The 19,547-nt window shown below is 40.9% G+C and overlaps 1 long non-coding RNA gene across 1 annotated transcript in view; it reads left to right on the plus strand.

The window, feature by feature from the left end:
* The first annotated feature begins 7,218 nt into the window (after positions 1-7,218).
* Positions 7,219-19,547, plus strand: part of LOC124552743 — a 35,686-nt gene continuing 23,357 nt past the window's right edge. Inside the window, exon 1 of the long non-coding RNA XR_006967977.1 lies at positions 7,219-7,270. This is a non-coding gene — a long non-coding RNA (uncharacterized LOC124552743). The remainder of the gene's footprint in view (positions 7,271-19,547) is intronic.

Raw genomic sequence — 19,547 nt, forward strand, 5'->3', positions numbered from 1 at the left:
CCATAACCTTCTGCCAGTTTACTGTATCCTACATCTACATCTCTTTCTATACTTTGCAAACCACTGTGAAGAGCATGGCAGAGGGTACATCCCATTGTATCACTTAATAGGGCTTTCTCCCATTTGATACACATTTGGAGTGCAGGAGGAATGATTGTTTAAATGCCTCCGTGCATGCAATGATTAATCTAATCTCGTCCTCACGATAGCTACAGGAGCAATACATATAGGGTTGTAGTATATTCCTAGAGCCATCATTTAAGGTGAGTTCTTGTAACTTTGATAATAGATTTTCTCAGGATAATTTACGTATATTTTCAATAGGCTTCCAGTTCAGTTCCTTCAATGCATCTGTGACGTTCTCCCACAGACCAAACAAATCTGTAACCATTCATGCTGCTCTTCTCTGTATACATTCAATATCTCACGTTAATCCTATTCAGTACAGGTCCCACACACTCAAGCAATATTCTAGAACTGGTCGCACGAGTAATTTGTATGCAATATCCTTTGTAGACTGATTGCACTTCCCAGTATTCTTCCAATAAAGTGAAGTCTACCACCTGCTGAACTGACAACTGAGCCTATGTGATCATTACATTTCATATCCCTACAAAGTGTTACACCCAGGAGTGGTACAAGTTGACCAATTCCAGCTGTTACTGACTGACATTGTTTTCATACTACACTCTGTTTTCTCATTGTGTGAAGTGAACAATTTTACATTCCTGAACATTTGAAGGAAGTTGCCAATTTCTGCACAATTTTGAAATCGCTTCGAGATCTGACTGAATACTTGAGCAGCTTCTTTCACACAGTACTTCATTATACATAACTGCATCATCTACAAGAAGTCTGACATTAATATTATTGATGTCTGCAAAGTCATTAATATATGACATGAACAGCAAGGGTCTCAACACACTTCCCTGGGGCACATCTGAAGCTACTTCTTTCTACATCTGTCAATGATTCTCCATCTGAGGTAACATGCTGCACCCTCCCTACAAAAAAAAGTTTCATTTCCATCACAAATTTCACTTGATTTCCATACAGTTGTACTGTCGGTCATAAATTTAGGTGTGGTATTGAGTCAAATGCTTTTCAGAAACTAATAATACAGAGTCCATCTGGCTATATTGGCACAAGGTTTTCAGTATGCTGTGTTAGAAATGAGAGTTTAACACAATCGATGTTTTCAGAAGCTGTGCTGACCGGCATGCAGCACGTCATTCTGTTCGAGATAACTCATTAGTTTCAGCTCGGCACATATTGTAAGATTCTACAACAAACTGATGTCAAGAATAATGGACAACAGTTTTATGTATCATTTCTGGTATCCTCCTTGTAGATGGGCGTCATCTGTACTTTCTTGAAGCTACTATGCACATTTTTTTTGTTGAAGGGATCTATGGAAGATTATAGCTGAAATAGGGAATAACTCAGCTGCAAATTCAGTATACAATCTGTTGCGAGTTCCATCATTACCTGGAGCTTTGTTCAGTTTTCACTGTTTTAGCTGTTTCCTGATGCTACATCTACTTTGCTCACCTTTCAGTGGTATGAGAATTGATTTGGGCCAATACCCTTGGGTTTTCCTTTGTAAAGGCACATTTGAAAATGAAGTTAAGCATTTCTGATTTGTTTTGGGACCCACAATTTTAGTTCCGGTCTCATTGGTAACTCACTCAACACTAACTTAGGTGCCACTAACAGCCTTCTCATTCAGTATTTCTTTGGATTTAATGGAATGTCCACAAAACTATTTGTGCAAAACAATCAGTATTAAACTGTAAATAATTAGGCTTACTGTCCAAAATAATCCTCAAATAATTTCTTCTCACTATGTTATTATACAAGGTCATTGAGGAATGTGAAGCAGCAGCTCTGAGGTTGGAAAACTGACAATAGCTGGAAGAGTGATGTTCATTTGATCAGATCATTGTGTCTCATAGGTACTGCTATGAAAGATAACATTTGGGAATGTGGAACGAGTTGAGGTATACGTTAACACGACACTAGCAAATTGTGGACATTTAATGAGTATGCAACACTGACAATACAGTACCACTTAATGGTATTCGAGTCTGTGGCAGATAAATTTAATTGAGTAAATAAAAAAGAAAGTTGTCAGTTTGAAAAAAGCTGTGGTACCTCCTCAGTTTTGCTAAATGAATGCTATTTATATCCTACTAGTTAGGCTTAATATTTACTGTACTAATTACCATTCTATTTTTTGAAGAGAATACTCCAGCTGTTTGCTGAGTTCTGCTCGCAGTACATTGCCACTTGTTATGCTGCTCTATAATGAACAATGTAGCTATCAGAACTATTAGTTCCTCAACAGATTTCAGATATGTTGCAGAAAGAGTGGATAATGGGGCAAGTTTTTATTTTTTAATTGGTGGAGATTCCCAGTTTCTTGCTTTCTGTTGTCTGGGAGCCTGATGCGTAACTCATCATGATAGAACATAACTCTGTTCTGGTATGAGGACGAGGAGGCAAAGTCAATATGAAAATTATTTTTGTTTCCTGTACTGTGAGTGTGTATAGCACAGTTCAGTTGAAACGGATTTTTATGAGATGTGGCTATAAAATAACAGGACTATTGCTGTAAAATATTTTATTTGAAAAATTTACATATTTAGTTACCTCACTGTCAATGTACTTCCCTCCTCTATTCCTAGAATCCTCTGTGCAAATTTTCCACTGATGGAAACAGTGCCGCAATTCTTCCTACGTGAACTTGATCTCTCAGCTTAAACGACTTCAATTGCCATCGCCTTTTTGTTGGCACAATAAACATCCCTTAATGTCAGTGTGAGGGGGAATAGAAGGAGGAGATGGGGCGGGTGTTAAAATGGACATAGAGAGTGGGAAGGAGGAGACTGACAGAAAGAGGGGGCAGAGTAGGAGGTGGGGGGAAGGAGGAAATGAGCAGGAGGAGGTGGGTGAAAGAGAGAGAGAGGGGAGGAGGAGGACGAGGAGGAGGAGATAGACAGAGATAGGGGGAAAAGGAGAGTTTCCATAGACATTTAGCAACTGCAAAGCATTGCCAGATTCACTAGTAATATAAACAGGAAACATTGTTTCCAAACATTCAGACATACGTGGGGTATGTATATTTTTAAACAATAATATACAAATTTTCTGTCAAAACTAACTGCAAGAAAGAAAATGCTATGCTCTGAAAATATGCAGTTTCATTTTCTTTCTCACTCTCAGTGTGACCTACTATAATAGGGCATTTAAACCGTCAGACAAACTGTTTCTCCCACATATATTATGTCTGCTTGTACATAATTTTAAACAAAAATTGTATATACAGTAATGTATTGTTTTGTTTCCTTCATCAGAGTTGGTTTCAACATAGAACACGAAAATTGTATTTATGGCTTATCAGCTAATGATTACAATACAGCTGGAGAATCTGAACAGTCCAAAACTTGGTAATCCTATCTGTCTGTAGGCTAAAACTATGCAACAGCTGGAGAGGACTATCTCATACCCTGTATACAATGATCCTAGTCAATTTATACATTCATTTTAAGCAGTTTATCAATTTATCCATTCATTTTAATCAATTTCAGTTCCCAGCCATAGTTTTGTTTGCAATAACAATGTAAATATGGGTCAAGGTCAAAGAGAGGGTGGAAGAAGAGGCATACAGAGAATGGAGGGACACAGGAGATGGACGGAGAGAAGGGGGACGATGTGATATTAATTTCATACTCTTTCCTTTTTATCTGTTCGTACGAAGAACTTTCAAATTATTTTTATGTAACTGTTTTCACACAGATGGAAGTACCACAGATGGAAGTACCACAGATGTTAAGTCCCATAGTGCTCAGAGCCATTAGCCACAGATGGAAGGACGAGGCCTTTGCCTTGATAAGGAAAAATTTTAAGCCCCACAAAGTTACATGAAAAAAAAAGGACGCATAACGAACAAATTATCCGTATGGGAAGAAATTGGTAGCTGTTATCTACATGTAAAGACAAAAAAATGATTAAAGTTTCAGAAAAATTGCACGATTTGTTAAAGAGAAAGAGTTTCACAAACTGAGCAAGTCAATAACACATTGATTCACCTCTGGCCCTTATGCAAGCAGTTATTCGGCTTGACACTGATTGACAGAGTTGCTGTATGTCCTACTGAGGGGTGTCGTGCCAAATTCTGTCCAACTGGCGCATTACATCATCAAATTCCAGAGCTAGTTGGAGGGCCCTGTCCATAATTCTCCTCACGTTCTCAGTTGAGGAGAGATCCGGTGACCTTGCTGGCCAAGGTCGGATGTTGCAAGTACGAAGGCAAGCAGTAGAAACTCTCGCCGTGTATGGGTGGGAATTATCTTGGTGAAATGTTAGCCCAGGACGGGATGTCACGAAGAGCAACAAAACGGGCCACAGAATCGTCGACGTACCGCAGTGCCAGAAGAATGCCCCGGATGACAGTCAAAGGGGTCCTGCTAGGAAACGAAATGGCGCTCCAGACCATCAGACCTCACTGTCGGGCCGTATGTCGGGCGACAATCAGGTTGGCATCCCACTGCGGTGCTGAGCGTACATTTCAGTAAGATAATCCCCGGCTGCACACGGCGAGAGCTTCTACTGCTTGTCTTCATGCTTGCCAAACCCTATCTCGGCCAGCGAGGTCGCCAGATCTCATCCCAACTGAAGACGTATGGGGCATTGTGGGCACGGCCCTCCAACCAGCTTGGGATTTTGACGATGTAACGCGCCAATTGGGCAGGATTTGGCACAATGTCCATCAGCAGCACATGCAACTACTCTGTCAATCAATGTCAAGCTGCTAGCATAAGGACCAGAGGTGAGCCAACGCGTTACTGACGTGATCAGTTTGTGAAGCTCTTTTTCTTGAATAAATCGTCCAATTTTTCTGAAACTGAAACCATTTTTTGTCTGTACATGTAGATCACATCTACTAATTTCTGTCCCATATGCATATATGTTTCATGGTGCGTCGTTTTTTATTTTTTGGCTGAATGTTTTCACATGGACGTCTCTGGTTCGGAAGGAAACTGAAGCCAGATTCTGTGCCACCAGCCTTTCATTTTCCACTGGATTTAGCACGTAAAATAAGTGGAAGCCACCAATTCGGAGAAAAACGCAAGAAAAATCTACGTAACAAACTGAAGAATAAGGTGCATTTAATTTGCGCTGTTATCGACATGTGACTGAAATTAAATTCAGTTTATATGAAAATCGGATGAAGAGGGAATTGCGATACTAAAACCCGACTTTGACCTGTGACTATATAGTGAATATGCGACAACGTCGTAAACAACACGCAAACTATAACGTTCCGATTCCGATTTCGAGAATGTGGTAAATTGGTGGGAAAATTAATCGAACTACGGCTATTACGACCAATAACGTATAAATAAGAGGATAAGATAAAGAAGTGCGTATTGTAACAAGTAGTTCTATAGATGTAACAGACATAGCTACGCACAGTTCGGTCTAAAAAAATTATTTATCGTAAGTAAATGGTAGCCGAGGTGGAAACTGCGATGCGCCGTTTCGAATATGTATTTACTTGCAGTAGTAAATCGAAATAGTTATCAAAAAAGAACTGTTTACCTCAAGAAATCGAAGCTCGTGTTGGAAAAAATTCTATTTAGACATACATCTTAGGCGCAGACTGTGATGAATAATTAGTAATAACGTGTGTACCATGAGTAAATCAAAACAGTTACTACAAAAAGAAAAGAATCTGAACAATTTATGGTGAAGGAAATGAAAGTCGTAAAATACAGCACAATAGCTGCGGTGGGGGTCAAGTTAAACACTAAGAATTAAAAAAAAAAAAAAAGAAAAGAAAACGGAAGATGTCGTAAAGAAAGACTGATAACTCCATTAAATAATATAATTTCCTCGGAGACAGAAGAGACAGTATTTGGTTTCTGATACACAGCACAGACAAAAATAAACCAACGATACTATGACAACAAACTACGCTACAAAATGCAGCTCAAACTGCGCACCAAATGGCGTCACAGCGGCTATTATGATTACTGTTATGTTGCACCGCAAATTCTTCTTGAACTGAGGATCAATAAGAAGCACCGTGACTAAGGTTGTGGAATAAGAACTGCTATTTTCCAAGACACCATTACGAAGATGGGCGGCATAAATTAGACAGCCGCAGTACTCGCAAATATTCCTATCTTCTTTTCTGTCAGACACCATTCAGTCATTGCTGCGCAATAATAATGACTTCTTTCTCACTAAATATCCACCACTTCTTTTGGTGTTCCTTCGCTTTTACTGCCCCTTATAGTTTACTATCAATCTTTATGTCGTTATCCGTCAATTACGCATGAGTTCGATTATCTCCTTAAGGTTTTAATGTTGGGTTAATATAGCAATGACTTCACTGACATTGGTTGCGGGATTTTATTCTTGATGACGAATGCTACGAATTTGTTCCTTGCCTCATTATCTTTTCTGCACTGAAATAATATACGGTTTGTATCTCCCCGAGTAGTATCGTCACAATGACAGGCTGGTGTGTGGTTTATATGCAGTCGCTATAAATGCTCTCGGAATGTCCCAAGATTGAGCATTACTCAATGCGGTTGTTGCTAGTCGGGCTCAATAAACGTTCTGAAATCAAGGTCGCTTCGGAATTCGTGGTTGTATTTGCGCATAGTCCTGTAATTTGGCCCATTCTTCCTGCCAGGATTCGAATGCCCTTTTTCGAATAAGTTGTCCATATTCTGTACAGGGAAGCTTGCTCGTAGAGTGCTTTGCTAGTTGACCCGCTTTTTCACTGCCTCTGTGTTCGACTCGGCAGAGATAAAGGGAGTGAGCGGTCCACGAATATCTGTGGTCTAAGAGCAACGGTGACAGTTGAATACAGAGATTCGGCTTATCCTTTGGCGTATACGTTCCCTGAACTCGGACCGAGTAGAAAAGAACGGAAAAAGAAAGGACGATGTCGGCTACTGGAGCCGTTTGTCTGGTGGTGGCGGTGTGCGCGATGTACGCTACGGCCGAAGAGGTGGACCCCAGCCTGGAGTGGTCGCCGACCCGCGTGCTGCGCGGGGGCGGAGGCCGCAGCGAGCGCGCCGTGCTGGGACTGCTGGCCGGCGGGGGCGTGCCGGACAGCGAGCTGCAGCTGGAGGCGGAGGCGGGGGCGGAGGGGGAGGCGCGCGTCGCCAAGCGGCAGGCGGCCGGCCTGGACTGGCAGCTGCTGGCCGAGGAGGGCGGCGGCGAGGCCAGGACCCGCGTCAAGCGCGCACAGGTCAGTCGCGGGGTACCTCCTACATTACATTACATTACATTAGATTAGTTTTTCGTTCCATAGATCCGTGCTGAGGAGATCCTCGTGGATGTGGAACATGTCAATTTTTTTATTTTTTATATAAAAAGCTGAAATAACAATATTAATAGTATGAATATATATATACATCATTCGTTTCTATTAAAAAATTCGTCAATGGAGTAGGATAGTATGAATATATACATCATTTGTTTCTATTAAAAAATTCGTCAATGGAGTAGAAGGAGTTGGCCACTAGTAAGTCTTTCAGGCTCCTTTTAAACTGATCTTTATTTGTAACTAAATTTTTTATGTTTGCTGGCAAATTATTGAAGATGAGGGTTCCTGAGTAGTGGACCCCTTTTTGAACTAAAGTAAGCGCTTTTAAGTCCTTGTGCAGATCATTTTTGTTCCTGGTATTGTATGTATGAACTGAGCTGTTTGTTGGAAAAAGAGATATATTATTTAGGACAAATTTCATTAAGGAGTAAATATACTGAGAGGCAGTAGTTAGTATACCCAGTTCTTTGAAGAGGTTTCTACAGGACGTCCGTGAATTTACTCCACAAATAATACTTATTACACGCTTTTGGACTCTGAAAACTTTTGTTTGACTTGAAGAGTTACCCCAAAATATTATACTATATGACATTATGGAATGAAAGTAGGCAAAGTATGCAAGCTTTTTCATTTTTATGTCGCCTATGTCTGCTAACACTCGTATTGGAAATACAGATTTGTTAAGTCCTTTCTGCAGTTCTGTGGTGTGCTCCTCCCAACTAAATTTATTATCAAGTTGTAATCCCAGGAATTTAAGACTCTCAACCCCTTCTATCTGCTCTTCTTCATACTTTATGCATATGCTGAGTGGAGACCTCTTACAGGTTCTGAACTGCATATAGTGAGTCTTTTCGAAATTTAATGTCAGTGAGTTGGCTTTAAACCATTTATTAATATCCACAAAAATATCATTAGCAGATCTTTCTAGAACTACACTCGACATACTATTTATTGCAATACTTGTGTCATCTGCAAACAAAACTAACTCTGCTTCTGGCAGTGTAACTGATGAGAGATCATTAATGTACACAAGAAAAAGCAATGGTCCTAAGATGGATCCTTGTGGGATACCACATGTAATTTCTTCCCACTCTGATGATGACTGATGACTTAATTCACTAGTCCCTTGCACTGACACCCTTTGTTTCCTGATAGCGAGGTATGACTTTCGAACCATTTTGCAGCACTGCCCGTGACTCCATAGAATTCTAATTATTTAAAAGGATGGTGTGGTTCATACAATCGAATGCCTTTGACAAATCACAGAAAATACCTGCTGCTTGTAACATCGTGTCGTGTGCTGCACTACTCGTTGGAAGTCCCCTGCAGAAATACTGAGCAGTGCTACCTTTACAGCCGACCATAATTGCGAAAGTGTGCACGCACTGGCTCCTCCATTATGTCTCATAAATGTTCCACGGTATTCATCCTAGGCGGCCTGGGGGATCAAATTGTCCAGAAGGTTCTTCAAACCAATCGTGAACAATTGGGGCTGGTGACACGGGACTTTGTCATTCATAATTCGTGTTGGTCTCCAAGTAGCCGAACATAAACATTTCTAGTTAATGACTAGTTCAGCTGGACCAGAGGACCCAGTCCGTACCGTGTAAACACAGCCCACATCATTACGGAGCCACCACCAGCTTGCACAGTGCCTCGTTGACAACTTGCATCCGTGCTTTCGTGGTGTCTGCGCCACACTCGAACAGCTCTCACCGACTGAAATCGGAACTCAGTTGACCAGGCTACGTTTTCCAGTTGTCCTGGCGCCCGACCACAGGAGAGGCGCTGCAGGCGGTGTCGTGTTGTTAGCAAAGGCACTCGCGCCGGTCGCCTGTTGCCGTAGCCCGTTAACCTTCATGCGGTCGCGCTAGAAATAGTCACGCGAGTTTTCATCGATCTCTAGAGGTTTTCCCCTTTTAAAGGTCATATTTCCACAAAATATCGACATAGGATATCTCACACAATATTGCAAACACATTTGTAATCAAAATTATTTATTTAACAAAAAATATACAATTGAATACAAAAAGGAAGCCAAATACCCAAATGAAATATAAGAACATTTTTTTTAATTGTAATATTTTGGGACTATATAATGTAATACTTAAGACTAGAATTATTCACTGTCTTAACTCGTCACAAGAAAAGCTAATTTTGCTTTGAAAAAAGAATTTTTGATTGAAAACGTCACAAACATTTCTGTCAGATGAAAAATCAGTCTGTATCCATTTCATTTCAGTTTTGAGGCTGACAATTATTGCACGTAACTGTCGTGGTTGAATGTCGTAGAGAGACGTTTCTTCCACATTCTCGCTTTTATATTCTTTTTTGAGCCATACAAATAACATATTCCTCTCCTTGTAGGGGTTGATACAGCTGAATAAACTACGTCACTCTCTCTGTAATTTTCCAAAAATACTAACAAATCTTTTGGTAAATGCTTCAATTTAGCTCTTTCTTTCAGGTTTTCGCTCATCAGTTCCAAAGATAACGCATGTAAGAATTGTCTTCTCGTTTTTTCTTTCATATTAGCTGTGTTGAAATAAAAAATGCGTAACGAATTTATTGCTGCCAAGTCAAGTAAGCGGAAAAATATACATGCAGGCCGCCTTTGTGTTCTTCTTGATGTTGAAATTCTGGAGCACATGTACATTCACTAGAGAATTGGAAGAGTCTATAAAATTTAGGAATTATAGGGGAATTACAAAAAGAAATACTTACATTCCGAAGTAGACGAGTAGAACAAAGTCTCGTAAGCGCTCGCAAGGCGGTAAACTGACCCCCGAACGTGTTCGGACCTATTTGAACTTGTCCTGAGAGGCAGAGAGGTGCGACTTGGACCAACTTTGAGCAGCATCTGTCGGAAAAAGTTGCAACTAGAGAATACATGTCCCTCCCGCCGCCTCGTTACCTTTGTGGAATAAGTATGGCGCGAAATTGCAAAAACGCGGTCACTTCGCCGCCCGCGCGAGCGCGTGAAGGTTAAAGCTAAATTTTGCCACACTGTCCTAACAGATACTTTCATCGTACGTCCCACATTGATTTCTGCGGTTATTTCAGCCAGAGTTCCTTGTCTTTTAGCCAATGACAAATCTACGAAATGGAACGTCTTATAGGTCTCCTGGTACCATTCCGCGTTCAAAGTCTGTTAATTCCCGTCGTGGGCGCATAATCGCGTCGCAAACCTTTTCACGTGGATCGGCTCAATACAAATCACCGCACCGCCAGTGCGCCTTGTGTACGCGATATTATCGCCATCTGTTACGTGCATTTCGCTACGACATGACTTTTGCCACCTCATTGTATAACACACACATATTACTGCCTTATTTCTGGTTTATTCATCCATTTAAACAAAACACTTTGCGGGCATGACCGTGTACGGTTAAATTTTACTTGCGGCATCAGCTGCGTTGTCCGCCGATGCTGTTTTTTTCTACTAGCCAGAATTCGTTCAAAATTATAGGATATACTCACTGGGGTATTGTGCTTATTTTAACACAAGGATTTTCTTAGTTTTTAAATCTCAGAGAATTTAGAGCCTTACGTACATAGAAAAGTGTGGATAGTTTCCTTATGTCAACTTTTTACAAAAATAATTATAATCTTAAAACTAACCAATACTTTTAGAAATCCATTGCTTGAAGTAGTTAGAAATGTAAGTAATTTTTTTTTTCAAATTTTTATTCCCAATAGTCTTGATAAAAAGCGCCTGTTACATGACTAAATTTTCCACCCTCTCCGGAGCCCCTTATCGATGCTGTGTGCTGTTGTTGACAGTTCCTTTCCCTTGGCCGTAACCAGTCGGTTGGTAGTACAAAGCAGCCAGTGAGAATTGCTGAATCTAATGATTTGTTTCGCCGCAATATATGAATTGATAACTTTTGTTTTCGACATGGGTAGCACGAGAGAGGCAATTATTGATCTGGCTATTATGGATTATACAGGGTGTTTCAAAAATGACCGGTATATTTGAAACGGCAATAAAAACTAAACGAGCAGCGATAGAAATACACCGTTTGTTGCAATATGCTTGGGACAACAGTACATTTTCAGGCAGACAAACTTTCGAAATTACAGTAGTTACAATTTTCAACAACAGATGGCGCTGCAAGTGATGTGAAAGATATAGAAGACAACGCAGTCTGTGGGTGCGCCATTCTGTACGTCAGCTTTCTGCTGTAAGCGTGTGCTGTTCACAACGTGCAAGTGTGCTGTAGACAACATGGTTTATTCCTTAGAACAGAGGATTTTTCTGGTGTTGGAATTCCACCGCCTAGAACACAGTGTTGTTGCAACAAGACGAAGTTTTCAACGGAGGTTTAATGTAACCAAAGGACCGAAAAGCGATACAATAAAGGATCTGTTTGAAAAATTTCAACGGACTGGGAACGTGACGGATGAACATGCTGGAAAGGTAGGGCAACCACAGAGGGCAACGCGCAGCTAGTGCAGCAGGTGATCCAACAGCGGCCTCGGGTTTTCGTTCGCCGTGTTGCAGCTGCGGTCCAAATGACGCCAACGTCCACGTATCGTCTCATGCGCCAGAGTTTACACCTCTATCCATACAAAATTCAAACGCGGCAACTCCTCAGCGCCGCTACCATTGCTGCACGAGAGACATTCGCTAACGATATAGTGCACAGGATTGATGACGGCGATATGCATGTGGGCAGCATTTGGTTTACTGACGAAGCTTATTTTTACCTGGACGGCTTCGTCAATAAACAGAACTGGCGCATATGGGGAACCGAAAAGCCCCATGTTGCAGTCCCATCGTCCCTGCATCCTCAAAAAGCACTGGTCTGGGCCGACATTTCTTCCAAAGGAATCATTGGCCCATTTTTCAGATCCGAAACGATTACTGCATCACGCTATCTGGACATTCTTCGTGAATTTGTGGCGGTACAAACTGCCTTAGACGACACTGCGAACACCTCGTGGTTTATGCAAGATGGTGCCCGGCCACATCGCACGGCCGACGTCTTTAATTTCCTGAATGAATATTTCGATGATCGTGTGATTGCTTTGGGCTATCCGAAACATACAGGAGGCGGCGTGGATTGGCCTCCCTAGTCGCCAGACATGAACCCCTGTGACTTCTTTCTGTGGGGACACTTGAAAGACCAGGTGTACCGCCAGAATCCAGAAACCATTGAACAGCTGAAGCAGTACATCTCATCTGCATGTGAAACCATTCCGCCAGACACGTTGTCAAAGGTTTCGGGTAATTTCATTCAGAGACTACGCCATATTATTGCTACGCATGGTGGATATGTGGAAAATATCGTACTATAGAGTTTCCCAGACCGCAGCGCCATCTGTTGTTGAAAATTGTAACTACTGTAATTTCGAAAGTTTGTCTGCCTGAAAATGTACTGTTGTCCCAAGCATATTGCAACAAACGGTGTATTTCTATCGCTGCTCGTTTAGTTTTTATTGCCGTTTCAAATATACCGGTCATTTTTGAAACACCCAGTAAGTTGATTACAGTTTTCGTATCCATTTCTTGTTTGTATGTTTCTCGGCTCGGAATGTGACAAGATTTCTGGGGATGTTGTGTCATATTACAGTATTATAGTTTGGTTGTGAGTAAGCGATGCCAATGAATCTGACAACAGGAAAACTGGTTGTGGTGACGGTCTGGTCTGTAGCGTGGCCCAGTGTTGGTTCCGAAAACTTTGTCTTGCATTTTACAAAAGTCCCAGTTTCCAAGATTGTGGTTACGCAGATTCCTCAGAGCACAATTTCCATTTTAAGAAACATTCTATTTCATATGACGTTCTTTACAGCATATTCCATTACGCCGCCACATAATTTCTTGTACTCCGTACGACGTTTATTAAACTCAGTTTTCTCATTTCTGCCGCCACCCTGTCCGATACTTTACAGAGTGGCAGTGTTTCTCTACTGGTCATAGACTGGTCACGCGTCAGCTTCGCGTAACCAGTGCGATGGTACTTTCAGGTAACCAAATAGAGGTGAAATTTAAACAATTCCGTTCTTCGTTATTGTCATTAAAATTTGACCGTATTTTTTTGTTGCGACCTAATGGCATAGCTTCAATTGCTGCGAGTGAAATGAGCTGCAATTAAATTTACGGTCTTGATTGTCACGAATTTTTGATTGTTTCCCCGAGTACGTCACGAATTTCAATGTTGTGTTTAGGTTCGAATGGGGCAGTTTGGATGTAAAGTTGGCGAAGACAACGAATGTGAAAGCCAAAAGACATAGTTGTGGTGGCAGATTGCTATGTAGCATAGCGCAAGGTCTCGGTTAGGTTGACAAGTGAAAGTTTGTGAGTTGGTTATGTCATCGAATGTGAAAGCTAAAATACCAGGTTCTGGTGAGAGACTGATCTGTGCCTTAAGCTCGACGCCAATGTTATGTTGGAATGTGAGCTGTATTCGCAAAAATTACATTAATAATCTTTGTTGCCGCATATATTTAACTGTTTTTTCCAAATATGTCGCGAATTACGAAGTTGTGGCTTCAATTGTTACTAGCGAAACGAGCAATAATTGAATTTATAATCTTGTCACAAACATTTTACTGTTTTTTTTCCCGAATGTCACGTTTTCTTGCGAATGTGTCGCGAATTACGAGGTTATTGTTAGCACAAGTTCAATTAAATTTATAATCTTGATCGACGAAATATTTGACTGTTTCTTTCATACCTGTTATGATTTTGCCGGCCGGGGTGGCCGAGCGGTTTAAGGCGCTACAGTCTGGAACCGCACGACCACTACGGTCGCAGGTTCGAATCCTGCCTCGGGCATGGATGTGTGTGATGTCCTTAGGTTAGTTAGGTTTAAGTAGTTCTAAGTTCTAGGGGACTTATGACCACAGCAGTTGAGTCCCATAGTGCTCAGAGCCATTTGAACCATTTGTTATGATTTTGGACGTTGTGACAATGTTCTTTCGAAACATGTCGTCTGTCCGCTGCTGTCACCGGCTACGTAGAACTAAGGTCTCGATCGTACGTATACGACGATAATTTAAGGTCGTGCACGAACACACGATCCACCCTTCTGCTCGGGCGTCTATTGTACGATCTTTTGAAACGCTTACTATTGTTCAGATTTCATCTTTTTTATTATTTTATTTTTTATGTTTTTTAAAAAATTTTACAGTTCATTTCCAAAATCCGATTTTTATTAGGCTACATACCATTCTGCCCAGCTGGAGGATTCCCCAATATCCATCCGGGGGATTCCCCAATTTTATCACGCAGCAGCTTCGTTAGTCAACTTAGATTATTCTCCGAGCTGAATGCCCAGGAATTCACCGTACTGACTGCTTTGCATCCTGCGCAGTGCTCATACGTAAGAGAAAACGATTACAGTTAACTTGTTGGCTCAGGTTATGATAATGAGTGATTTATAAGGTGTTAAGTAGTGCAAAATTTTATCAGTGGGAACAGAAGACAGTGATAGTGGTCCTAGTACTCCAAAGTAATCTACAGCGGGCATGTTTAAATGTAAGAGGCGAAAACAAAAATATAGAAAAATCTGGGAAACTAATCCTGAATTTAAAGTTTCATGTTTACTGATGAATCGAACTCTGAAAGGGTTAAATGTAGAATCCGTAATGTAACTTTAGTGTCTGGATTGGAATGTGTTAAAAAAATTCTAAAAGTGAAAATATTCTCAAAAAAGTGAAGGTGGTGCCATCTAAGAGCCATACAATTTTGAGAACATTTGTGAAATGAGCTACAACTGATGCGTCTTTAAATAATCAGGCTCACATTACTGAAAAAGAAATCGGCAGAATTCGTGGCAGAACACAATCATCGTTTTATTGTTGTAGATCAACTGGAGGGCATAGTTAAAAGTTGCTTTCCTGATTCTAAACCCGCCGACGCTATACATTTGCGTTGCACCAGATGTTCCAACATCGTAAAGAATGTGATAGTAGAGAGCCATAAGAATGAACTTGCAGAAAAACTGGGACATAAAACATTCAACGTTTTTACTGATGAGTCAACAGACGCCGTGTGTCGTAGTTAGATATTTTGATAAAGACACAAATAAAATTGAGAGTAAATTTTTCAGTCTTTGTGAAATTTCGAAGCAGGGAAAATATGATAAGGTAAATGAAGGTGCAACAAGTAAACAGTTTATTCTAATTCAATACTTTCATTTTATGAGTGCAATGTTGCTGCAAACAATGTTACATGGTTTGCATCTGATGGTTGTAATTCTATGATGCGGTCAAGGAACTCTGTTGCTACTAGGTAACCTGAAAAACATCAAGGACTAATTATTCTCAAATGTATGTGTCACTCGCTTCACATGTGTGCCAGTGAAGCTTGTAAATGTCTTTCCTGACTTTGTGATGACCTAGCTAGGAACATTCACAACCATTTTAAGGCAAGTGCAAGGAGAGAGACACAACTGCATGAAGTTCAAGGATTCTAGATATCAAAATTCATAAATTGTTGCATCCATCACAGACAAGATGGCTATCTTTGCGGGCCTTTGTAGTCATAATTTTAGAACAGTGAGTTTTGATTTTAAAGAACTAGAGGAGAGGCTGACTGCGGCAGAAGAAACTCACCGATCACTCAGTGACAATTTTTAAAAAAATATTTTATTAGTTTTGGCCGACATTTTACCGAAATTCACAGATTTAAACAAGTATTTCCAGAGTGGTAAAGTTGTTATTATTGACTTACATGAACAGATGGAAGAAGGGTACAAGGAAATGTTGCTTTGCTACATGGGTGGGGCGTATGCTCTAACCAATAAACTGACACTGACCCCTAACAGCAGGGCGAAGTTTCTTCCTGACAGCCAAATGAATTTAGGAATTGAAGATCAATTCAGAAACCAATGAACGGTAAACTCAAAAAGATTTTTTTCGTACCTTTTCAAATTGTTCAGTATGGCCCCCTTGAGATGCACGGTATACTTCAAGCTGTTCCTACACTGCAACGATCACGTCTTGAGTTACACCTTCCACAGCTGCTGTTATGTGATGTCTCAGTTTATTCATTGTTGTCGGTAACGGAGGCACAGAAACAGTCTTTTATAAACCCCCACAAACAATAATCACATACAGTCAGGTCAGGTGACCTTGGAGGCCAGTAATGAAAGGCTGAATCATTTGGTCCAGTGCGACCGATCCATCGTTCAGTACTCCTTTGATTTAAAAATTCTCGCACTTCCAGACGCCAGTGTGGCGCTGCCCCATCCTGTTGGTAAATGGAGTCATTCGAATCAGTCTCCAACTGCGGGAAAAGGAAGTTCTCAAGCATGTCGAGATATGTGCTTCCTGTAACCGTGTTCTCGGTAAAGAAAAATGAACCATATACCGTTTCCCGTGAAGCTGCACAAAACAGATTACCACTCGTGTTGAACAACTTCATGTGGTTGTTCCGTACCCCATGTCCTCACATTATGACGGTTCACCTTTCCATTTAATTGGAATGTTGCTTCGTCACTTAAACACTAAGCGTGGAAGAAAACTGTCATCCTCCATCTGGCCAAGATCGACATCACAGAACTGCACACGTTGTAGTTTGGCACCTTCACGAAGGGCCTGCAGTAGCTGAATTTTGTACGGTTTCATGTGTAAACGTCGACGCAACACGCGCCAGACGGACATCGGGGGCAAGTTGAGTTGTCGAGCTGCACGGCGAACTCCTCGTGAAACTGTGGCAGATGCGTTCGACGTCTGTGTCAGACACTCGGGGACGGCCCGGCGATCTGCCTTTACACAAACAACCTGTTTCTCGGCATTGTTCATGCCATCGTCTAATGCTCTGTGCTGTAGGAGGATCCACACCGTACCTTGTACGAAAGTCACGCTGAACAGTTATTACTGATCCGCAATGCGCAAAACGTAGCGCACTAAACGCTTTCTGTTGTCCCGACACCATTTTTACTAGAACTGAAGTGGGCGCTCACTTACGCTGCCTAACGGGAGCCAAGTAAAACTCGAGAGTTTGCTCTTTTCAACAGTACGTTGTTCGCGCACATATCTCAAATAACACAACAGTTATGATTTTTTAAAAATCGGATGGTTCTTTTTGATAGACGGTGTATAATCAATGGGATGTCGTGAAATACTTTTATCGAAAATGTTGGGATTTCATGCAGGTGGGATGTCTAGAACTGAAGTGATGATGATTTATTGCCACTGCTTGCAGTTTTGACGCCTAAAAGTACTCTTTCAAACAAACAAAGAGAAAAGCTCCCTGTCTTATACCTGTTATGTCAAAAGTAGAGATGATAATAAGCATCTACAACAAATCGATGATGACTGGAAGAAACTTCCTATCGTAAAAATAGACGAAAATGTTAAGAACTTTTCAAAAGTGGACGTATTTTGGGGGATCGTACTCAAAATAAGAACTTTATTTGGCGAGAGAGAGTTCCCAGCCCCACCAGAATTCGCACTATCGTGTTTATCCATTACATATTCAAGTGCTGACTGCGAAGGAGTTTTTAGTATGATGAATCTTATAAAAGTGAAAAATAGGAGTAGGTTCGCTACTTCCACATTGAATGGAAGTTTGTTTGCTAGCCAGTGTGTGAGGAGCAGAAAAAAAAATCCTGCTGAAAACATGCTCAATAGCATGAAGAAAACGCACGTACATTCACGGCCATCCACTTTCAGTTTTTCTGTTCCTAACCCTTCACAGGAGGAAGAAGATGATGTGATGATGCATTCCATTTGTAGGTCTTCTTCCAAGGTAAGCATTTGAGTTGTTTCTCTGCATAATTTTATGAACCATATTATTTAATTGTTGTAAATTCTTTCCTAATTAAAAATTTAAAAATCAATCGCATTAATACGTGGAGAAGTAAGCGTGAAATAATCGGACGCGCATATTTTTTATGTGGTACCACTATAAAGCCCCGTCCGAGGCCGGTCGAGACCTCTTCCCAGTACACTGCAACAATCATAATAGCGCTGTAATTCCGTTTTTCTTGACGGTAAGCACGTAAAGTGAGAAAATTTCAGAAAAGGATTAAAATTATGCTTAAATTTGTTGGCCGTCGCCAAGTGCTTTCATTATGAAATATTGGATGATTATAGATTAGGTAATTTGCGCTGACTTTTAAGCAGAAGCGCAGTTTTGACGCATCTCATTATTTTTGACCTCTCATCTCCTGAACTATTTGCTGTACGGTGATAATATGTTGCAGGTGTATCCGGTGATATACGTACATACTATATGCAAAATGTGTTGCGAATGGCATTAGTGGTAAAGAAGTGATAAATGAAAAAGCATCACGGCTGATTCTGAAGCTTCGCTGCACGCGCAGTGCAAGCAGATGGTAGTTTTTGATACGTCTAAGTGTCTGTCACTCCTACCCCCCTCCCCTCCCCCCAGAAGTATCTGCAACAGTGATATAATTTAGCACGTGCACTCAGCAATATATGCACATACTGTCTGCAAAGTGTGTTGGCGTGTTAAGAATAGCATCAATAGCAACGAAGTAAAAAATTACAACATCTTGGCAGATGCTGAAGTTTGACCACCTGAACAGCGAACATGTACTTGTAGTAATCGATAAACTTTTTCCTTCCATCATTTTGTGGGGGCTGTCGGCGAGAAAAGATTTCGCAAAGGTTTGAAACTGTACGTGAAGTTCGTTGGAAGTCTGTAATTGTGTCATTTTCGAGTAACAGAGGAACAAAGTTGGAATATTTTAGCGCCGTCAGCTTCAAGGCAAATACTTTGTTTGTAATGGTAATATTCATTTTGTCGTGTTAAACTTAGGTTACTCTTAATGAGTACATTATGACAGCGTGTTAAATTCTTAAATTCGGTCAATAATTACGCGAAATATTGAATATGAACTTTTTGTTGCCCATGGAAGCCGTTAGATCGGACACCCAAAATCGGATTTTAGATTGTAGATGTGTAGATTCCCTTAACGAAATGTATGGTAATTTTGATGCAGTTATGCGATCCAGTAACGCTGAAAGGTTGGCAACGCTGCCCTTCATACCTGACGGCGTGCGCTAATAACATTGCTGCGCGGAACACGTGAGTATGCCACTGAACCTGGTGTTGCAATAGTTCTGGCCCTGAATTTTGGGTAAGAAATGGAACTACTTTTAGTAGAGTTCGAGGATCTAGAGGAATTTGCAGTACTAGCCGTCTGTTTCGACCAGTAAAATAAACTAGTATGGAACGGATGGCTGGAAGATCCTGAAGGGCAGATTCAGCTGCCTATTT

Source organism: Schistocerca americana, chromosome 10 (genome assembly GCF_021461395.2).
Source record: "Schistocerca americana isolate TAMUIC-IGC-003095 chromosome 10, iqSchAmer2.1, whole genome shotgun sequence".
NCBI classification, from domain to species: domain Eukaryota; kingdom Metazoa; phylum Arthropoda; class Insecta; order Orthoptera; family Acrididae; genus Schistocerca; species Schistocerca americana.